This window comes from Symphodus melops, assembly GCF_947650265.1.
Source record: "Symphodus melops genome assembly, chromosome: 20".
NCBI classification, from domain to species: domain Eukaryota; kingdom Metazoa; phylum Chordata; class Actinopteri; order Labriformes; family Labridae; genus Symphodus; species Symphodus melops.
The window spans coordinates 4,643,819-4,668,021 of NC_136710.1; the positions used below are offsets into that span (position 1 = coordinate 4,643,819).

Below are 24,203 nucleotides of genomic sequence, written 5' to 3' on the forward strand. Positions count from 1 at the left end.
ATTTAATCTGAAGAATGATTCAGACTTTCGAAACACTTCAAGTCTTGGTACAGATATCAGAAAGTCAGAGTTTCCACTTCTTTCGAGGTTCACAAGTAAACTCTGAGGGCTTAATATGTGTGGAACTGTCTGGAAGAAGAAATGACTTTCTTGTTCATTTAAAGGCTTACTCAGATCCTGTGTGTACTCAAAGTGAAAGTACCAGTTTAAAAGCTTTAATTGCATACACTTTTTATTGGAACAAAAAGCTGAGGGGCTGTAAGAAGATTAGAAGGGTCTGAAATCCAAATGGCTTATTCATTTGAAGACGTATACTAAGATCGTTTATTTACTCCGAGTTAATTGGCCAAGGTTGAAGCTGTCACCTCCACAGTTGAGTGATCCCCATTTTCTTGTCAGAGACGTTTTGCTCCTGCCCAGAGACTACAGATGTAAATGAGCTCTAACTCTGGTACAGCTAATTGGATGTACACCGTCACTGTCAAAATAAATAAAATAAAAATGAATAAATACAAATATGACTTCAGTAGTTTGGGCTACATTCAGATGGTAACAATAAATCTGAGGGGCTTTACAGTGATTAAATAAAAAAGTACGACAACTTTTTAAATTTGCATTGACATGTTTTTAATATTTCTCCATTTTTGGCTTCTTTGGTTTTTAAGCCTTAACAAGAATTCATTCAAAAGGGGAAAGTGGCTCCTACAAGTGAACGTCTCAATTACTGTTCTTTTAAGCCCAAAAGAACCACAAATTTAATGTTCAGCAATGCAGTGCTCTTAATACATTTTGTGCTCTATGTTTTAAATCTCAAGCTGGAAAGAAACTGTGGTAAATGTCATGTTTAACTAAACGTCATCCTCATTGAACGATTCATTTACATCTTTAATAATTCATTGCTTTTAAAATCCCTGCCAAATTCTAATTGAGCTAAAATCCATCCTGATTTTAAAGCAAACCTTAGCTGACCTGCTCCATGTGCACCATTCACAAAACTTTCATACTCTCTCCACAAGATGGGGACCTTGTGTCAGTGTACAGATCACTCATGAGCACCAACGTAATCAGTGTTCAAAGTCCTTCATGACAAGAAGTTGATGGTGAAAGTATGGTGAAGCCAGTCATATATTTTCCCAAACCATGTTTTTACTATTTTCTGTGTAAATGGCTATTTTGAAAAGGAAGCGTACACAAAGGCTGACTAGGCCTGTGCTCCATCTTGACTGGAGGCATTTCAGGAGAACCAAACCGTCTCGCAATTATAACCCCAGGGAGCCTCCCGCATGCTGAGAGGACTCCTGCTTTGACAAGTAAATTATGACTCTTGATGAGAGGAGTACGGCTTTCTCAGAATGCAATTTTTGACAGCCAGGAAAATGCGGGTGGATACATACAACAACTCCCATCATCCTTTGAGCCAAATGCAACAGCCAAAAACACTTGTGTGCAATCATCAGGCTAAAAATTACGGAGTGTGAGTGCTGGTCGGTATCTAACATGGCAGCAATGTTTTTTTAATCTGTCCTTTCAGTGTGAGCTGCCTTTGGAGACGAGCTGAGAGGGTTTGTGTCAAGATGGATCCTTGCTTCTTTGATCATCTCTGCAGGGTGTGACTGTTTTCAAAGCGTCTGGGGAGAAAATAAGGGGGAAATAAGGTGCCAAATTGCAGTTGATTCAAAACATAATTTTCAGACGTTTTCGCATAATGTTTTAAAGATGTCAGGTATCCAACACAAACACCAAAATAAAAGTCATTAGCAACACTTTTAAATCCTCGGACTCATCACATTTTGTTCTAGGTTTATTGACTATTAGCTCGGATTGATAACAGAGTGCATGATGCTTTTCTGCTAAATTCATAGACACACTTTTAAGTGGTTTAGTTTGAATGGTTTTAGCCTGTTTGAAATATTAACCTAGTAAACATCATTAAAATGCATGATAGAAAGGCAGACAGATAGATTGGAATTTTTCTGCAAATAATGTAAATCTTCAGTTTTTGTACCACTGTACCGCTAGCAGTAAATTAGCTTAGCTTAACAATGTGACACTCGTGTTGCAGCTTTAAGGTTTATAGCTTCATATAGCTATGAGGACAGCTAGCTAGCATGAAGTCTGGTACATGAGTCTGACTAAAGTAATTTAATTCATCTACCATCTAAAAAAAAAGTGTGAAAAACATGTTTTACGTGGCTGCGAGCTATAGCTTAAGCTAACACATGCATGTTTCTGGTATGCTTGCGAAGTAAATAAAAAGTATTCATCAAAATGTTAATTCTGTTGAAGTGATACACAAGTTATTCAGCATAAATTATCTTTTAACTTGCCAATACGGTGAAAAGACTCGGGTATATTTTAAAAGTAAGATACACATGCATGTATAAAAATGCTCTTTCTTGCCAAGGACAACATTTATCACAATATGAGTTCAAAGGCAAATAAATTCTTCCATAACATTGAACGTCCAAATCAACAATGTAACACTGAACGGTGCAAACAGAGAATGACGAAACCACTCTTTGGCACTTATTGCAGTTTTAGCTGGCATTAGTTCAGATTAAGGCAACATGGTAACCCTAATTTATCTTTATTTGGAACCTTTTAAGGTCCTGAATGAGGCTTTTTGGGAAATATGGACGGGGCCACATTTACATGCAATACAATAGACAGGAACAGCACAGTCAATCATGCCTATAAATGCTGGAACAAAATTACTGGGCTGTGTTAAAACACAAGTTAATGGTTAGGCTGATTTCTATTAAGGTCTGTGCACTCTCATTTGAATAATGGTCTATCCAACAATGTTTTCCTTTTCAGTACTTGACCCAGGTGGGAAATAAATGTGAATCCGCTTTAACACCTCCATTAATATTCAAGTGGCTTTAATACTCCAGGTTTATTTCCGACTCATGGTAATTAGCAGAGCAGTCTACAGATATTTCCTGATAAATCTGTCTGATTGTGTGCTTGGATGGTGGTAGAAATGACAACGGATTGATTGATGCAGACACAAGTAACTGTTCAACAAAGATGACTGATTGCACTGCAAAACAAGATTGTATAAACACATGTTTTGCTTAAAATAATACAAATCGTTAGGGCATTATTAATAAATCGTTTGTTACATTTTATTATTTAATTGATTACTATCAACTAGTGTTGTAATCAAGTTATACATTGTTTTAGAAATGGGCATTTTCCTTCTTATCACAGTAATGGCGTGTAGAAAAATGTCAGTCTTGACGGTTCACCCAGCGAATCTGTCAGCCGGAGTTCTCTGATATTTCCTCATGAGTTTACTTATTCAAGGACAAAGCAAGTGCCCTCTGGGAACACGAAACAATCCCAATGTTATCTTTTAGATATTGGATGGACATTGTTACTGCTAATACGGCCTTGTTAGAAAGTGGTGATTTCAGTGTAAATATTCAAAACTGTATTTACTTAGATAAAAGTGATTTTACTCCGATGATCACTGTAAGGGAGTTTGTAAGACAGAGGTAGCGTCCACTGTGGAGAACAGGTAGAAGAGTGCATGATCTATGCTGAAAAGGTCAGTGCTGGTCCCATGAGGTTGAGGACTTATATTCAACCTGATAGGCCATGAGGAGAACCAGATATGTTGCGCTCCCCACCACCGCCATCACCTGAGCTGCCTCTAGTTGGGCATGTTTGGATAACGTTAGCCTTTCAGGATTACGCCCACTTTGACCAGTTACATAAACCAGCGATGATTCCACACAGGCCCTCTGGAGTCTGTACCCAAAATAGTTGTTGTGCAAAGGAGGACCGCGCAGGAACAAAATGTTCCCGCTCTGGTAAAAAGGGGACAGATGTTCCCAAGAACAGACACTCAAACTTCAGCTCGTTTTGAACCGACCATTTTGTCCATTTAATCAAAATTATATGGAAATAATGGTGGAATTATGGGATTAATATTAAAATAAAAAATGATAAAAGTGTGCTTTAAAAATACAAATCCAGATGTTTGCCCCAAAATATGCTCTTTTTTTTTTTTAGAATAGTTGTAGCAAGTAGAGGCAATGGTTGTACTTGGGTTTAAAGTGGACAGATGTTATCAAACAAACACTGTCACTTGAGTTTATCTTCAAATATATTTACTCTGGCTGTGCTACTTTTTCATATTGTGCAGCTATTGTTAGCTATTATTCACTGAAAAAATACAAGCATCATATTTGCAAAGATGGTAACTATAGGCTTTGTGCCCAAAAACCTGATTATAAATCCACTGCACAAAATAGTTTTAACACGGGGGGGGCACAAAATGTTCCTGCTGCTGTCAAATCGAAGCCAGATGTCTGTGAGAACAGATGTTTAAACTTCAGCTGATCTTCAAAGTAGTGCTGACTGTTTGTAAGTGTAAAAAGAAAATACTCATTTTTTATAGAAAAATACTTCAGGTTTTGCAAAAACTGGTGGAAAATTAAGTCACCGCCTTATTCCGTCAAATTTGTGCATCTCTGTGTGTTTCACTTCCTCTCCTTCCTTCCCTCTCTGTTTCTGAGGAGAGAGAGAGAGAGAGGGAGAGATGATGATGCTGCAGATGATGAATCCCCCCCTCTGGACTGCATCCTTTCTGGCTGAGTGCGTCTAGTGGGCCAGAGCCAGGTCCTGGAATCTAGCTAATGAGACACACCCCCGGAGGGCCTGTGTCTTCCTATTGGTCGAAATGCTGGTGGCGGACAAGACGATTGGCTGGCTGAATCCTGGGCGAGCAGCTGCCAGAGCGTGTTACAAATCAAACTCACAGTATTCATATCCAGCATGACACACAGTAAAGAAGCTAAATGAATGAAGTGAAATGTACACCCAAGCCTAAATTTGACAAAAGGCTGAATAAATATATTTTTAAAATAAAATTTAAATCCAAGGAAAGAGATTCAAAAATGTTCACATTTTATACTCTTATCCAACAACTTTAAATTCTCAGAGCTTTTTGCTTTTAAACTCAGAGCAGGCTGTTTTTGTGTCTGTAGCTTTAAATGCAAATGAGCTGTGTCTGACCACGCCCCCTCTCTGGAATTGTCTATAGGAAGTAGGCAGAACATATTTGAGGAGGGCCTTTGACAATGGAAGGGACACGCTGTAAATCTTGTGGTAGGAATAAAATATTGTATTTTTCACAATGTGCGAAAGGCCGGACCTCTCATTCGGAAGGTCCAACAAATATTTTGGAAGTTGCATTTTGTCTGTAATAAACTGACCCAAAGAGAAAATCTTTCCAGCCTTGAACAGTTCAACACGTTCACATATTAGAGTATATTCAGTAGTCTGCCTCAGGTTTTAAAAGGCAACATGACTAGAAAGAAGAGCAACAGTAAAGGGGAAAAAAAAAAGATGTGAAAAAGCTAAAGTGGCTCGTTCCTCGTATACTTGTGTGACATTTTGCCTCTCTGTCTCAACGGGCTCCTCGGAGCTGTGGGGCGAGTTCAGCCGGAGTTCATGGTTGTAAGAAGAGGGGATGACGAATATTTCCGGTCACAAGTGAACGTTCTTTGATCAGCTCATGGTGGCAGATACTCCGGAGGCCACAGAAGAGAGGAACACCAAGAGCAGCATGAGGAGAGAAACAGTATGACTACGGCCAAAGTGAAATAAAAAGAGAGAGAGGAAATTAAAAGATGAGATTCTGGAGGTACATCCGGATGTGTGAATTATAAGTCAGGGGGTCCCGTCCCCTAACCTCCTCCTAGTTACAGAACAACACACTGAAAAGGACAAAAAGACGTGATTGTGTTTCTTTTTGTGCTCACTTCCTCATCTCTTTGATATTGTTTTCATTTCTTTAAGTAACTTAGAGTCTCGTTCCTGCAGGTTTGAGTCACTCTGAGTCTCTTTGTTGTTTTTCTGGCGTTTTGTGAGGACATTCTGAATCTCTTTGTCGTTGCTGTGTCTTCTCTTTTGTAGTTTTTACGTTTGTCCCTTAAGCTGCTAGTCGTCCGTTTGCGGTACTTCTGCATCTCTTTGATCACTTGAAGTCTCTTTTGATGTTTTGCATCTGTAGAAGTCACTTGCAGTCTTCTGATTAATGAGAAGATGCTGTTACTGATGTCTGCGTCTCTTTGGAGTTGTTTTGCATGTCTGTTAAGTCGTCATCAGCCCTGATCGGACTGCTGCTTCACGCCTGCGATATTTACATCTCTGTGACATTTCGCCTTCAATCTGATGGTCGTGGAGGCGTAACGGGGGGGGGGGGGGGGGGGGGCATAGTGATCCCAGCCCCGTCCTGTTTTTGAAGGTAGTAAGAGAGGCGTTACAGATGTGAGATGGTTTCAGTGTGGCCAGCGGAGGAGCACAGTGCTGTGTGCGCACACGTCGGACTCTGTGTGTACGTGGAGCGCCTGCTGGGCTGCGACAGTGTCTGCCTGAAAAAGGCTAATGTTCTCCATTTGTCTTTAGCTGTATTACTTCCTTTTAACTTCAAACTTACTTCAATGTCAGGTAGATTTTATCTTTACACAGTTTAAGGGGGCAGAGCAGATGTAAGAAGATGAGAGCTTCTGTATATTTTAATCCCCACTCTTGATGAAACCTGTCTTAGACTGTCGTACTGCATCACACAAAATGCACTTCCATCCATGTCCACTTCCTGTCAGCTCCCCTCTTTCTACTCCTCCCACGTTCTCCTCTCCGTTTCATAGTTTGTCAATTTTCATCTCTTCACACTCCCTGCTTGCTTCTGCTGCTCGTAATCATCCTGCATCGGCTTTGTCCTCATTGGGAGGGTCATAGAGTCAGTGTGTACCATCATATCCACCCAATTAATCAAAGCTACATCACGTAATCACAGCTGAGAGATTCTCTGAATGCCTGGCAGCGGGGGTCAAAAGTTCACAGAGGACGAGCGCCCTCTGGTGGCGAACACAGTGTCCCATCTGTACACTGTGTACTCTGAGTGCTCTGCAGTGTTTTGCTCATTATTTATCGCATGCAGATGTATACACTGCACATATGCATACATGCATGAATGTACACCCCTGGGCCATGTTTATTTTCATGTATTTGCATCATGCTGTCCTTTATTTTTCCTTAAGCATTTTTCTTTCCTGCTCTTAACCCTCCCTTGTCATGTGCGCGCACACACACACACACACACACACACACACACACACACACACACACACACACACACACACACACACACACACACACACACACACACACACACACACACACACACACACACACACACACACACACACACACACACACACACACACACACACACACACACACACACACACACACACACACACACACACACAGTGGGAGAGCCTGATCCAGCAGATCCCTGAATGCCCGTTTCATCGTATCTGAGCACTATTATATAAGACTGACAAAAAAAGATCCCTACGAACAGCAAGCAGGGAATTACAAGGCTAAAAACTTATTAGACACACACACACACACACACACACGCACACACACACACGCACACACACACACACGCACACACACACGCACACACACACAACAAGAGACTTTTTCTATGTTACATCATCTAAACTTTTTACTTTCTGAATCCCTTGATGACAAAAGAACAAGCTGTCCACCCTTTCGTTCAAAATGTCCAAGTTTAGGCGGGACGGACGTCACACACTTGTAGAGACACACACTCGTGCTCCCCCAGGCACCAGTAAAATATTCCATTGGAAAACACTTTGACTCAGTAGCATTCAGTTCAGGCTGACTCTTTTTGTTTCGGGGGGTCTAATCCAGGTAATCAGGCACCTTGAAGTCTTTCCTCTGGGATTCTAAGGCAGGAACTGTTACTTCACCTCAGGTTTATCTCGATTACCATCATGAATGTTTGATGGGTCGGCCGAGAGCAGGAATCACAGCTCAGGGTGGAGGTGAGGAGCAGATTAAAGATTAATTGTGTATATATAATGAAGTCTTTCCTCTACTGCTTTGGTAAGTGTGTCAGAAATGAAAAACTTGAAGGGGGAGGCTTAAAATACTAGAGTTCTCTTACTGTGGATGGAGGACTTTGGATCTGGAGTCGGACCTTTCCCAGCATGAAGACGCCTTTTCACACCGTGCCAGGCTTCTTAAATGAAAATATGGCAACTCACGGAGGACAGAAAGGAGGAAAGGCAGCCAAAATAAACGAGGATGAATAATGACCACTCTTAAGATTGTGTCTTTGAAGATCATCTTTTTTTCCCTTCTTCTCTAAATGCCTTCATTCAAACCAATGATAAAAACATACTGCTAATGATTCACTCTGTCTTTGTAAATGGTGACATGAGCTGCTTACACCTGAGGTTGGTTTTTATTGAATATGTAGATGTTGAAGGATATCCTGGTTTTTAAACACCGTCTCCTGATGAGAACATTAAATGAAAGCTTTTCAAGTGCTTCTCTTGAAGGGAGAGTTTGCCAGTGTTACACTTTTGTTTGCTTTGAATTTCGACTCTCTTTGTGAATTACACGAAGCAGGTGATCCTCGGCAACAAAGATCTGAGTCAATTAAACACCATCTGATTCTGAGACACACTTTCAGATCCCATAAAAAGGTGTGAACGCAGGTCAAGGCCACTGTCAGTGCGGCAGAAAAAGTCGAAGCTAACCGTGCGGCGAGGTGGTGACCTGCTGGTCTGAATATAAATCCTGTCCTGGTGATATCTCTGCTTTACTGTGTGTTTGACCTTGTCCTCGCTCTGGATGTCAATCCTCGATGAGCTCAGAGAACTTAAAAACAAATCAATGAAAGTTTACAATAAAAAAACATGTGACCTCTCCTTTTTTTCTGCCTGATGGGTTCATGTGATGGAGGAAATAATCAGCTCAGTGTCGGGCGTCCGATGAAAGAGTTTGTTGTTTTTTTTCTCTACGCGACCCTCTGACCTTCACACACTTTAAAACAGGCAGCATCTACAGAAACACTTTACAGACAGAAATCAGTTCAGCTTGAGTCGGGAAATTAGAATTTTATACAGACGACAAAGAAGAGGCACAATGTAGAAAGTTAAAAGCACACAGAACACAGATTCACTGTAAAAACTCTATCGTGGTGTTTGTCCATTTTTACGGACGGTATAATAAGCTACATTCACCCGACACGTCCAGATTAACTTCTTATTTCAAGATATAACAAGTAAAAAAGGCCTGAACCATTTATTGTAAGAAACGCTAGAAGTAAAACCCAAACAATCTCAACGTTAAGACTTTGAGGACAAACGATGTAATAAACCAACAAAAAAAGCTAACAGCTAAATGTGAGTTTAAAAAAAAAAAAAGATTTAAAAGAGGACACTTTGCTTGGACTGCTTGGAAGCTCGCTCCTAGTGTTTTAGGAAACACGAGGAGGGTCCTGCTGGAGAATCCCAGGCAGTGGTTCAGTTCATAGGGAGTCAGCAAATCCCAGATATAGTTTGGGGGCAAGCCTGGCTATTTAGGGCTTTCAAAACAAGCAAACCTGGAGCCTGGGGCCAGCTTGAACATCAGTGTGACTATTCGCGGTTGCTCTTTTGGATACGTGGAAGCCAGCAAGCGCTACATGACAGAGTACATCCTTGTCCTGCTGTAAAAACAGCGACATAAACGCTAAACAAAGAGACAGCCGTTCAAAACAGCCGTTAGCTCGTCTTTGTTTATGCTAAGTGTCACAGCCTGCAGCCTGCATGTTGTCGCAGAAAGAAAGGGGCCTTGTGGTTACTGTAGCATTGCTGTGACTCACTGTATGCCCTAAGCTGTTAATGCATGTACGCATCGAGTCAGTCAAAGCTCTGTGTGTGTGTCACATGGAGCAGGTTGGGCCATTTCATTCATATTTGTTGTAATAAAATGTTAGCAGCCACTGTCTAAAGCCAGATTTCTCTTTGTTGTGGAACAAACTTCTGCCCGTGTCCTAACACACAGAGGAACTCAAGGTGCAGTTTATACTCCGTCTATAGTTTCAGTATACAGTTTGTGTGTCCTGCTGCAAAGCCCCAGAGTCTGTGAGCCCAGTAAAGCGTTCAACCCCTCGCGAGTAGGTCGGGCCCACATCATGAAAAATGCATACCGTGGCATATGGTGTGCCAAGCAGCGTTAGAGGCAATATAGCAGCGGCCCCATACACTTATAAATCCATATCCATTACTGACATTTCTCTTTTTTCTAAGCCACAGGTCAATAGTTCACTCCCCTCAACACACAGGAGAAAAACCCTGCAACATCTGCTTCTGTTGCCATGGCAACTGGCTGCTGCTGCTGCTGCCTGACACACGGAGAGAGAAGGAAGAAGAATAAGAGGGAGAGGGTGCAGGTTGGGTTTTTTATTTTTATATATATAAATATATATATATATAGCTGCAGGTGTATTTTAATGCGTTCTGACGCCAACTGAGGAGCAGTGACACCAGCTTTTCAGTAGCACTGCAGGTCTCTTGTCTTTTATGCTCTCACACATCTGGACTATTATGAGTGTTTTACCGACTGGTCAAAACACATTTGATTCACCTGTTCCTGAGGGAGAGAAGGTGTCCATGCAGCACCCTAACATCACAAAGCCCAGCTGCATTGACGAATAGATTAAGAGACGTTATATGTGCCGGGGCTTGAAGCTCGCGTGAGGAGTTTTGAAGTGGTCTATATGACCACTCTTTTGGTCAGCTAAGAAAGCGTGATATGTGCCAGTCACAGAAGCCATACTGATATTCCCTTGTCCTGCAGCTTTCTGGGTATTCACACTTAAACTTTTTTTAAGTTCAGACTTTTTTTTTCTTGCTGTGTAATTCTTCATCAGTCTGTAATTGTCCCCGCTGCTACTTTCTACATCATCTCTTATATACAATACATATATAATAACACAAGATAAGATGTTACTTTATTGATTCCCAGAGGGGAAATTTGGGCGCTGCAGCTGCAATAAAGAAATTGAATAAGGTGCTGGGAGCCACACTGTCCATGCAGCTGGTTAAAACATGTACAGTTGCACACAGCCATGCACACTAACAGGCTCATTTTATTGCAATAAATGTTAGAAGCAGAACATAATTAATCTGTTGATCTACTTTTTGTGTATACATGTTCACAATAGTGGGTAAAATATGCAATTTTAAGTCATTTTTTTTATACGTTTTTAGAAGGAATCTTGCGACCCCTGAGGAGGTCCTGACCCCGCACTATGGGAACCCCTGCTCTACAGTACAAACATCGTTTTTTTCCTCTCTATTCTGCTATGGCACAGGAACATTTATTCATTTCAAAGACAGCATTAAAGAAAGATAAGAAACTTGTAGCACACCTGTAACCCAACAGATTCCTGCAGCGTGTTTGAATCTTACCTGCGCATGCAGAAGGAAAGCAGTGTGCTTTTAGCGTGACTTAGCAAGTGTAGTTGTTGCATCAATTTTAAATGTAACATGTTTGTTTTTCCATTTCGACAACACTGACCTCGATTCAAACCTCGCTGAGCGGAGCCAACGGAGAAATCTTTAAGAAAATTCAAGAGATCTGCTCTGAACTTAATGTGACCTAATTATCTTCTTCTGCTGCCTCCACACGTGTTAGTTAACCTCGGTTTAAGATGCTTCATCGTCAAGCACACATACATCTTCTGGCTGTATTAAAGGCACACACTCTGTAAGGGTTACTGTTTGATATGCACGAGTGGAGTGCCGATTTCATTAAAAAGTAGAGATGACATTAAATAATAATAAAAAAGGGACTAGAGGGGGAATAAAATACTCTGCTATCGGCCTGATGGACAGAAACATTCTTCTACAGTACTAATACATTGTGATTATTATAATAACTTTCAATATTCAGCTGTTCAGTGTTTTAATGTCTCTCACTAGTTTGAAAAGAAATATGAGCGTCTCTCTCTCCGAGCAAACAAATTGAGCTATTAAACTAATTACTACTTAAATTAGTTTGCAGCTTTTTTTCTCCCGCTCACAAACTGCATTTCAATTTGAAATTAATTTCCCTAAATCTGTTTTCCAATCAACAAGAGGGTTAATGCAGGGCTATTAGAAGAACATTTTTCTCAGCATCCCATTAATTTAATTTCATGTTTAACAGTACACACAGGAGATGGGAATAATAATAATAATAATCATAATGATGATTGTTTTAAAAAAAAAAGGGAAAAAAGGCAGTAATCAGGGAGCTGCGTTGTGCTTCTGATTGATGATGAATTATTCATGAAATCAGAGAAAACTAGAATGAAGGGATCAGCTTGGCCAGCGAGGAGGGATCAGTATAAAGACAGGACACACTGCTGCCTTTTTCTTCGATGACACACACGTCTGTCTGCTGCTGCACATAGGGGATCAAACGACACAATCCAGGTACTTTTACTCATTTATTCTTACACTGTTACATATTTATACGTTTTTATCTATTTGAAGGTGCTGAATTTAGATTTGCATTTTGAAAACTGGCAATTTTCTGGCATATGTGTCATGTTTTTGTATTTTTGGTTTTTGCAAAACTACATTTAAAATAATTTGCTCACATTTAAAAGTAGTATTTTCCCTTTTTATATGAGGAATACCTTATCAGTAATGTAAAAAATGTGATAATTCATATAGAGTATATGATCGCATGCTACAGTTTGTTAATATTTCATTAATTGATAAAAAATTTAAATCTCTTTAGAGGCGACTTCGTCAAGTGGAATGAAAACGCTGATTGCTTTACATTTCTCTTCCTATGCACAGAAGTGTAAGAAAATAAAGACTTTCTTCTTGTTTTGTGTAATTATTTCTGCTTCTCATTCAGTAACCTTCATCCTGCAGAAAAACCTAGACAAAATTAACACCACTCTCAACATGGGGAGATCTCCCCTGAAGAGAGAGGACTCTAGGACCCAGAATCCTCAGCGTGGCCGGGTCCCTGTGCGCGGTGCATTCACAGTTCACAGGCATCTCGACCTAAATGCGATGTGACGGGAGAACCTTTACTGAAACAAACGGGAATATAGTATCAGGGAAGGCTGACCGAGCTGTGAACCGGGGCCCTAACACAGAGCAAATTAACATCAGCAGAAATAGCTCAGTGTTTTCAGATCGCTTATGTGCCAGGCAGCAAATGCACCCAGCGCTGTCAGGTCATTTTAGCCTGCAGATGTCGTACAAAAACAGGTCGATGTGAGGAGGGCTCGCTCGTCCTCGAACTCTGACCGCTGAGCTGGACGGGCTCCTGAGGCGCTGCTGTTTTGTGTCCAGCGGGCAAATGTCTCGGGGGCCTGAGCTTTCAGTCGCACTATCATCCATCATGAGATCTCTTTCTCGGTGTCTTGCCTGAGAAAAATCGTCTAATGATGCTATCTTTGCCACTCGGCCCGGGCCGGCTGAAAGCACAGAGGGAGAGGGGCCGTCTTCTCCAAATGTAGTTTGATTTCAAGGCCACAAAAAGGGCTTCTTGGCGCGTCACTTTATGGATTCTGGGTTGTGCAAGGTCAACTCTTCAAACACATGACAGTGATGTACAGCTGTCACAGCAGATCTTCTCTTTCTGGCTTAATGACGGGGTCCATCAGAGGCCAGATGCCAGTAAGGGGGCCGCAGCAGCAGATATAGCAGCTTTTAAAGGCCTGGTTATGTGTTCTCAGCTGAAATTAGTAGTTAAAAGAAAATTAATAGAATCATACAAATTATTTATTACCAACCACCCTATAGACATGTGCTGCCTGTTTTTACTAATTTTAACAAATCTAATAAATCAACCAATAGCTAGTAAGAGGGGGGCGGGGATAACTCCTCCATACTGACAGGCTGCGGTGTTCAGTTTAAGTCTCTGCTATTGGGACGGGATGCACAAGTTAAAATACATGTCAAATACCTGGATTCTGTCATGATGGCTGACTGTCAAAGTGTTCAAGTAGCTGAAAAGCTAAGTGAAGCTAAAAAGAGCACCTGTTACATCATGAATGACAGCTCTGTTTGTGTCTATGCACCAGGTTGGCAGAGTATGGAGGAGGAACAATGCTATTATTAGCAGCAGAGGTGATTGTCAGTTCTGTTGTTGTGTGTGTGTCTTTGCCTGTTGTGAGGTTATTTTGGCTTCAGTGGAAGAAGATGGACACTTGACGTCCATATTGATATAAAGAACAGTTCATGTTTTTCTAAAAACTAGAGATTTGTCTATTTAGAGCATCATATGGCAGATCACTAGTAACACAATCCACAGATGAATGTTCCTATAAAAAACAACTCTAAGACATGTTTTCTTTTAACAGGAGAGTGAAAAGAACAAGACAAGACCAATATAAGTTAATTAGATGGTGAAATAAATTGACATCAACAAGGTCAGAAATCTGATGAATGAAATCCTAAAATATTTTAGATTCCGAAGGTTTTTAATTCAACACCAAAAAACAATCAGCCCAAAGTCCACTTACAGTTAGTTTCACAGTTTTTGAACACTTAGCGGAGGCGTGTTTTTTGTTTTTTTTTCTCATTTAGACATTCGATGAGAATTGTTCAACTCAACACTTAAGTAAAGTTAGTGAAGGAAAGTGTTACAGAACAGGACCAGACACAGTGAACTCTCCATGAACGGATCAGGTTTGTGCACAGAAAAGAAGTCTTGATATTTGGATATTTCCGCCCCCTGCATCTTCTGCTATGGAGAACTTAAAGCTCTAAAGTTTACATGCAAATGCTTTTCATCAAAATCTAGCACTAAAGGGCCTAAACCTTGTTCCTTGAAATTAACCCAAAAATAGTGAACAGCCATGCGGTGGAGGGAAAACTCCGAAAGAGAGGGGATGAGGGAGTGAGTCACCCGCCTCCTGTCACTGTTTCACAGCCCATTAGGTCAGAGCGGAGCAGGGAGCGCGGCTCTCAGCCTGCCGGTTGTAATATTGGCGAGGACACGGCTGAGGGAAGGACCGGGGAGCTTTTTAAAAGCCTGTGATGTTCGCTGTGTGGGTGAGGTGAGATGTCATTTCCTCTCACTGCCTGAGAGCACCAACGCACTGATATAAAAGCATGCAGCTCCTCAGCTGCTGCTGGAGGGAGAAGGGACGCGGGGGGGGGGGATGAAGAAGGATAGTCCAAATGTTTGGAAATACAACTCATATTAATAAGAGCTATTAACTGGCAGAAACTGAGTGCGAATGAGTCCTAAAACCAGGGAGTGAGTTAGCATTTTAGCACCATGGGTTCCTAACTCTAAAAGTCAACGGGGATTTTCAGTGGGTTTGTGGTTAAATGCCTGAAATAAGGTCTGTGATTAACAGAAGTTTAAGAGATGTTGACGTTTTGTGAGATGAGATAAACCCACTTGTGAATTTTAAAGTTTTTACACAAACTTAAAACTAGCTAACAAGTAGCTAATTGAGACTACAGTGGTTGTCATGGAGACATTAAGGCCGGGAACTCTCTCATTAATCCGCTTTACAGCCTCTCGTCAAGTTTTTCAGTATTTTTGAAAATATTAGGTTAATAAACAACTCATTAAGCTACGGTCTCGCTAGCTTGTCAAAACTGCTGATTAGATGAACGAAGCATAACGTTGACGTTAAAATCTACCGACCGCGGTGTAGTTCACTTGTAGCATAACGTTAGCTTTTTACTTCTCTCTGCTGGATTACCTCTTCAAACATCATATAAGTAGTGTTCATCTGTAAAGATTATCAAACTGAACAAAACAGCTGCACATCAGAAACGTATTTGACACAGAGCTTATTTTCTGCAATGATCCTAAATCCAATGAAAAAATCCCAAAGGCGAATTCTCGTTCGAATGCATGGCGATGCTACTTCCAGGTTGGCTTAGAAAAATACGTCATCACTATCGTTCTCTATAGGGTAAAGGTCAGATTCTCTTAATCTGTAAGAATGCTCCAGCTTTAGGCCTGAAAATCAATGTTTATCAGTTTCCTTTCTTCTGAAAACTCTCTCATGACTCATCATTATATCTGTCTCTAAATACGTCTAATGCTCAAACACAGACTTTTCTTTCCCTTGTTTTCTCACAGTCACACAAACGTAACATTCAGAAGTGCACATGGAAGAGAGCGAACGTTTAAATTACTTTACTTACTTACTTAGTAATGTGAATTATTTGGTGTGTTTTCCTTTCAGTATCTGCATACAGAAAATAAAGGCAAAACTCTGTTCATCCAGCCCATATGACCACTTCCGGCTCTAGTAATCACATTAACCCTTTCATTCACACTAATGTAGTGTTCATCAGTGAATCAGCTAATTCTTTACACAAAGTCATACACTTCAGGCTACACTATAGGGCAGGAGGATGATCAAGTTTATTTCGATCTGTTGACAGGAGGAGCCGGGGATTCAATCCGACGTGTTCTTTGAAGTTTGACCTCAAATTTAGAAAGATACAGCTTTATGAATTCAAACTCTCCTTGAATTCATGACTCACACTAGGACCTTGGTGTTTGTGTGCATGTGTGTTACTCTAGCAGTGAATGTGTATGCCTGTGTTCTCAGGCAGTATGTCAAACTCAGTGTATGCACTCATATTTGTATCTCTTTCTGTTTGCACTCTTCTTCACCTATCGGTGTCTTCAGGTTTTTTTTTTTCTTTTTTTATGTTTTTAAAAACTTAACCTCTGCTGTTTGAGACGATACAGAACAACCCTTTAACACCCCCTCTTCATCCTGTGCCTTTAAGAAAACAGCCTCTCAGGATCCCCTCAAACCTCCTCCCTACACATTAACATTATCCGAGGTGAGAGGACACCTGAGAACCAGAGGAGCCAGACTCCGGTCCGGGGTGTGATTGAATCCTGATCTCTCATTGCCCATGACTTCTTTTCACACTTCGATCTCGATCGTGAGGGCGACCCCGGGTCAAGTGCTCAGAGAGGTGGCACTGAGCATGCTCACGGCCCTGGGTTTATGGGTCACATCTCTCTCCCTAAGGGCGAACGAACACATAACAGAACGCATGAAGGGCTCGAACGTCAACGCAGCTTGAAGAAGGACAGATGTGAACGCATGAGTCCACACATGCATCGGATCCACACATTTTCAAATTAGATTAAGCAACAACATATAAGGGAGAACATATAGCGCACACACACACACACACACACACACACATATCTAGTGATATGAGGACATCTGACAGTATCTGAGCCATATGTTGCCACTGATTAAAGTACTGTATGTACAGTAGCTGTTTGATACCAGAGAAACACTTGAAGCTGTACAGACGTGTTAAAAACACATCTGGCCTTGCCACGGATACAAATGCTCACACACTTATGAGATGTAACGGCACCTCACACAGGCACACACACACACACACACACACACACACTGTAGGTGTCTGAAGTAGAGGATGTAAAGAGAACCCAAACATGCCAGGAGGGATCCTAAGAGCCCCAGGTAAGAGAAGAAGGGCGAAGAGGAGGGTGGCAGACACTGTGGGTGATGCCAGTCAGGGGTGAGGATCACACACACACATAAAGTCGACAGACACACACACTTGTAGATTTATAAAATGCACTAAGGCACAAGACACCTATAGGAAGCCCTTCTGCTCCTTTAAGCGTGTTGTTCTGGTGTTATAAGCGGCAACTTCACAGTTCTTTTGTCCCTCTTTCACTTCTTTATGAAGTCATGGACAAAGCAGGTAGATCATCACAGGGGGGGTGGGGGGGATGTTGTACCTGTTTCTAGTCTGCCAGAACCTCCTCTGACTGCTCTGAAAATCTGCCCCCCCCCCAAAAAACAAAAAAACAATCCATCTATTTGTTTAGTTTCAGGAATATTTAGTTGCTTATAATTAGCTTTGACATTGCGATTGTTTGGTGAATATTGATATTAGCTGAGTTCCAGTAAACTACATGAAGTCCAATCAAGAACTGTTTACATCCAGCACAGAAACACGGATTAAACCTTTTTTTTTTTTTTTTTAAACACTCGACCCCAATCTGAGTTCATGTTGGAGAACTTCCTTTAAACTCTGTGTCCTTGTTTGGCATTCTGAACCTTGAACAACATTTGCGCTCCAACACTGGGGATTTCTACATCAGCTGAAAGTCTCCTACAACCTCCTGAACTTCTGAACCCTTTTTATAAATCCGTCTGATAATGTCAAATTAACTCACTGTCAAACAGAGAAACAAAGCTACACTCTTAAACCCCTCTGAGTAAACAGTCTGATGATGTCAATGTATTCATATTTATACATCTATAAATAATTGTTATATAAATGTAATTGTTTTGTTTTACCTTAAATGTCTTACTTTAAGACAAGCAATAAGTATCAACTATTTATCCCTTTTATTAAAAGATAAAGTGTTTGTCTGAATTACAGTACAGTTATGAAATCGTATCTCTTCTGGGTTAAGTTTAGGTCTATTTCACTTGCTACGAGTTTTTAAAAAACACTCTGCAGCATTAATAATACAGCGATCGACATGCCGTACACAACGCACGAGGCTACATCCTTTTAGTCTTGTCGGGCCAAATGGATTTCAATGTTTCTGCATGTAGCTGGCACACAGATGAATTATTTAAAGAGGTAATTAGGTGATTGTGAAAGCTTTAAGTCACTGGAGAAACAATGGTAGTTTATTAGGGAGAAAGGTCCTTTAGATCCTTTAGATCGTCGACAAAAAAGCCAAACCCTTGTTAAAGGGTTAATTCTGCCTAAATTCCTGCTTCTAAAAAGAGCAGTTTTGTTGAATGGATCAAAAACCTCAATTAAAAAAATACCACTGTGTGTAGGCCTCTGTGTGTGTCTTTCCCTCCCTGTTGTAACATGGTTGTGTAAGTGTGCATGAATTATAAAGTGGCTAACTATCCGAGAGCTGTTGTGATATTGCTGTCCTGACGCTATTTGTATTTTACATTTTGTCGTCTCCACCGACACCACTTCATATGAATACGATCAGGATGCGTGTCAAGAGAGAACAATGGGTTTTGTGAAGCGTTGCCCCACTGGTGAACCAGGACGGGCCAATGCTCTGTGACCTGGATAGAAGAGATATTAGAAAAGGGTCACAGTGTAAGCGGCTACGCACATGCCATGAAAATAAGACATATAAATGTGGCCGTGTGCACATGCAGCGTGAGCACATGCAGGCTGTAGCGTGTGTAGTGGATGATACGTTTCGTGTGTTCCTCTGCAGGTTAAAAGTGCAAAGCTGTGATCTCCTGACAGGGAAGGACGGGACGGCAAACATGCAAATTTGACCTTGCAAATGTTGTTGCTGAGTGGTTCATCTTTGCAGCTTAACACACAAGCAGAGTGTGAGTTCAACTCTGAGGTCAGGGCGAAGTCCAGACGTGAAGGACAGAGGAAAGATCAGGGTGAAGGCCTCTGCTTACGTCAGTGACTCTACGATTCTCACATCGACATGGTTCAATGCCTGATGGCCTGGTACTTTAAAGAAGAATGTCCTATATCGTGACTCTGAACTCCATCATGCACCTCCAGAAAAATGTTTGCTATAATCCTTCAAAGATTTCACTCCTGTATCTTTACTGGGATTGAATGGCATTGCATACAGTAAACTACAGAGTGACGAAGTGCATTAAAAGAGCTGTTCTGGACGGATGATTGGGTAAAGCACAGGACCAACACTGAGAGCATCAGGATTGGAATTTCTGTTAAACCAAAAGTCAAAGTGGATATGTGTTTAAACCAAAACCATTTTCTGTTCTTGAACCTGACCAAGCACGTTTGGTGCCTAAAACTAACATCAACTGTTTCACAAGTTTTAGATTTTAGCTTCAAAGTACTTGGCAACATATTAAAAAAAACATGGTTTGTGCTGAAGGAAATCGTCAATGTTGACTTTTGGCTCAACAGCAGACAGTAAAAAAATAAAAATAAAAAGTGCATGTTCATGTGTAAGAGCTCCACAAATCGAGTCTGGAGAATTCAACACTACTGACTGGTCACATTTGACACGTGACTCCCCCTACCCGCTCTTCCAAAGTTCCTGTCACACTCTACCACAAAATAGATTTTAAACAGAACTCAAAGTGATGCGTCTCATAAGATGGTTCAACAACATTTAGCCAAATTCCAACAACATTTCAGGATATCTGATTTGGAATTTTCCATTTTATTTAAATTCAGGGCCCAGTCGTTTAAAAGTAATGAGAATCTATTCAAGCTAACAAGCTGGATTAGATTTAGAAAACGTGTTGTGTAACAGAGAAAAAAAAAGATTACAACACCGGATAAAATCAGGTAATCCAAGTCTGGTGTTTATCCTCCAGTTTGTTTGTTTTCTAATTCTTTGTTTCTGCTTAGCCTTGAAATCCTAAGCTATCATTTCCCTCATTAAAGCTAACTGGCCATTGGCAGAACATTTTGAGGTCAAACTCAAAGGACGGCTTTTTTCTGTGCTTTTATTAACAATCAATCTCCAGAATCGCCAAGCCCCCCCTTTAAAGACGAGATTGTGTTTCAATGTGTAGGCCTACAGCCCATGGCAGGGAAGCATGGAGGATGTGACAAGCAACAGATGGACAGAACCTTGCCTCAGGTTTTACGGAGGAGAGACGCGCTGCCTTGTTGAGATTAATCACGACCTACAAATAAATAACTTGAGACAGGTGTGCCATGAGCTAGATTGTGTTTTTCTATCTCCTTGCAAAGATCTATCTAAGTCCTTGTTCTATCTCAGCCGTTTTAGCTCACTATTTTACCCTCTGGTCGCTTCTGCTGGACTGTGAGGATCTTGTCTGAAGGAATCATGGAAAAGTGTGATGCCGTGATTTCTGTTAGGACTTTGGGTATGAAAGAGCCCGGCCTGATGTAGAAAAGGAAAGTAGAGAAACAAGAAACGGTGAAGGAGAAGGCAAAGCAGTCAGGGGAACTGATTTTGTTCCCTTGTGTTACACCTTTAAAAATTGGTGTAAGAATTTGGAGCATTGGGTTAGCTGTTGGGTCACTGACAGGTGCAACAGTATTAGTTTTACCTTGTAAGAAACCACATGGAATAATCTGATAATCATGTTGGGTGTTCCACACTGGAGACGCTTAAGGCCTTCTGTGTTCTTCTGTCTTTCATTACTTACAATCTGTCCATTTATTTGATTGTACATTTCATTGGCAGAACTTTTTTTCTCACTTAGTTTTTTTTTTTTTTTCACCATTTACACCCCTTACATTGCCTCACTCTTAGCCCCGAACAGGCCCTGGTACAGCACAGCATCGCTGTGCAGCGATACTGAGAGAGGTCGCCGTGCGGTCACTGCGCAAAGCCTGGTCGCATTGTGACTCGAAGCTGCAGAATGTGCCATGGTGCATTAACGCGCTGCCGCCTCGCTGAGCATGAGAGAGAGAGAGAAAGAGAGAGAGAGAGAGAGAAACTATAACACATAAGAGGAGGAGCTAGAGGGAGGGATAGAGAAGAAGGAGACACGATGGAGAAGCGAGAGAGGGAGGAGGACCAGAGGAAGTAGGAGGGAGAAGGAGGAAACTGAGAGCATCAGCGCACTTACACAAGCGGGATTCAGATGCCCGAGGGCTTCAGGCTCCTTGTAAGGTGGCTCATCAAATATGGAGGCATGTTGAGGCGATGTATGAACTCTGCTTTCTGCCCTTTATCATCTCCTAATCTCTGTTTTAATGCCTCCTTTTGAGTCTTTCTTTTAATGTATTCCTTTTTAACTTTTTTTTTCTTCATTATCTTAATCTCCTTTTTTACTTCGTTTATCACTAATTTGATGCATTCAACTAAAGTTAAGATAATGTGAAGCACAGAAGGCAGGAAAGACTTCTTCACAGAAGCTCAATCCTGATGAAAATCAACTGGAGAAAGTCAGTGTCCCTGCAATATTTCACGTTTCCCGGAAATGTTAGGTAATGTTAAGATAATGATCTGAAAAGGTCGGGTTATATGAAACAAAAAACAAGGAATTAGTGTGTAAAAAGTAAGAGACATAGATAAAAGAAACAGCAAATGATACGTATGTACTTCCAAAAGTCCTAAATGTCCCTAAATTACTTTGGTAAGTCTCATTTATATCAGGTGTAAAAACTTCCTCGGCAAATGTCTTTAAATTTTAATGAATGTTGTTTTAATAAATGATCAAACGGCCCCAAAAGATATGCAGAATTGGAGGATTTTAACAACAACCCAAAAAGTTTGTCGGAAAAAAGCTTCCACCGCTCTTCCAATGAAAGCCTTATGCAATGCGATTGGATGACGTGACAGACCAATGGGAGAGCTGGCTGCGAGGCTGCTGGGACATGATCTCATTTTCATCCTCGCCCTAAGCAGGTTTAGACAGCTCTGATCGGCCCGCTGCTAATCTGCTCTGCACCAACTGGATGTGCTGTAGCTAATGCATGCATGCACACTGTGCACGTTCACACACACACACGCATGCACACACACACACAGGTTTCATTGTGTGTTTGGAGGCAGCGGAACATATGGTATTAAAGAAAAGAAAAAATATATATATTCATTTTGAATTAGAGTCAAAACAGTCATAAAAACTGTTTCTTTTTTGGACATACGAAAAACAAAGCTTTTAAAGTTTTGGAGCTTTTAGGGAATCAGTGCAGGCTGAATTTACAGCACATTGACAATAAAACACAAACACAAACACACACACACACACACACACACACACACACACACACACAACTGTCAGAATAAAGAGGTCACATCAGAGGTTGCTGTCCAGGGACTTACGCTGAAAGTCAAACATGAAAGAGCTCTACCACAATGGCTCCGTACAACTGCTATGACATATGACCGAGGTCAGAGGAAGCCGCTGAGGCCTCAATGGGGGCGTGCTGTTCTCTTTCTATTAACCCCCTTACAGACACACACACACCAACACTGTAAACACATTAACATGCACGGATATACACATAAAAAAGGGTTACTCACTCTCTTGGCACACGTCACTGAAGTGGCTTCATGTCTGTGTTGAGATGGCGGCGACAACTCTGGGGGGGTTGGCAGTTGGAGTTTACAGCCAGGGGTCCATGCCCCGTCCTTGACCGACCACGAGACCTTGATGGCACTGAGAATGACAATGAGAGTATGAAAAGGGGAAGACACACAAAGCTGCAAAATTGAAATTTAAGGAATCAATGTTTCCGGCATCCTCTAGTTTGGTACACATCTCAGCTCTTAAACACAGTTTCAGTAATGTTGAGCTAATCAGTTGTATTCTAATATAAAACTAAAACAAATGGTATATACTGTACATTCAAAGTATTAGAAAATAAAATAATCCATAGAGCACCATGTTTTTGAGTTCAGACAGATATGGCACCAGACAGCGGTTTCTTTTCAGCATTTATAATTTCCCTCAGATCATTTTTATCTCCTGTGATCTCTTTCTGGTACATTTGGATCTTTTATTCCTGCTTATTAATAATGAGTCTCCATATGTCTGATTTGCCGAAATAGTAAAAACAGTTAACCTCTGCTAAAGTCAAACTATCGGCCCCGTATCCCTGCACATCCCCTCCCACCCCCCACCTTTAATTCAGTCAGTGGTCAAGTGATCAATAGCAGAGATCAGAGAGATCTGCTGCCCGAACGAGCCCATCGACCGCTCGGTCCCACAGAGACATGGAGAATATAATTGTTCACAGAATCTATCCCTCGTAGCATTGGCAGGATCGATCTGCTACTGCTGAGGACTCCACATAGGAGGCTGGAAGTATCCATTTCTGCCGAGCCTGCGGCCACTCATCTGCCCGTATCTGTCACAAGCTTTTACACTCAGACACAACACGTGTTATTGAATATGCTGTATAAGGAAGTGACCACTTGGTTTTACTGTTTATCTTAGATTGACAGCTGACAAACTTATATTTGTTCATGGCTTTATCTATGAAACACATTTTATATCATCTTATATTAGGGGGACGGCCCCTCCAGCATATTTCTTTTTTTTCTCCTTCTGCTTCAATTTTAAACAAATATGTGGTAATGAGTTTGGGTATTCTTCTGGGTCAGTTTCAGACCAGCAGACAAGAATATAGCCTGCTGCCAAAAAACCTACTATAAATCAACACAAAAGACTTCAACATTCTCTGAATACTGAAACCATAGACAGCAAATAATGATGTTATATAAGCTATGAAACAAGCTTACTTACAAAATGCTCACTCACTCCTACGGAAAGCGTCATGGGACATCCCTAGTTCAGCCTGTAAGCTTATGGGGTATCCTACTGGGTTTTTAAAATGCAATATATATATATATATATATAAATAAAGAAAACAACACTTAGTCACTTAATGGTCAATGTCTAAATGTTAACGCGCGTTTTT

At 41.1% G+C, this 24,203-nt stretch overlaps 1 protein-coding gene and 1 long non-coding RNA gene across 3 annotated transcripts in view; one reads left to right on the plus strand and one right to left on the minus strand.

The window, feature by feature from the left end:
- LOC306841280 overlaps positions 1–24,120 on the minus strand; it is a 29,529-nt gene extending 5,409 nt beyond the window's left edge. Inside the window, exons 1-4 of one of the 2 annotated variants that reach the window (XR_013781464.1) lie at positions 24,029–24,120; positions 22,800–22,939; positions 7,997–8,091; positions 22–1,628 (exon numbers count right to left, since the gene is read on the minus strand). This is a non-coding gene — a long non-coding RNA (uncharacterized lncRNA). Of the gene's footprint in view, positions 1–21; positions 1,629–7,996; positions 8,092–22,799; positions 22,940–24,028 lie in introns of those variants that run through there. The other variant, XR_013781463.1, reaches the window with a different exon arrangement.
- Positions 1–24,203, plus strand: part of rgp1 (GP1 homolog, RAB6A GEF complex partner 1) — a 242,800-nt gene that overhangs the window by 82,804 nt on the left and 135,793 nt on the right. The window lies entirely within an intron of this gene.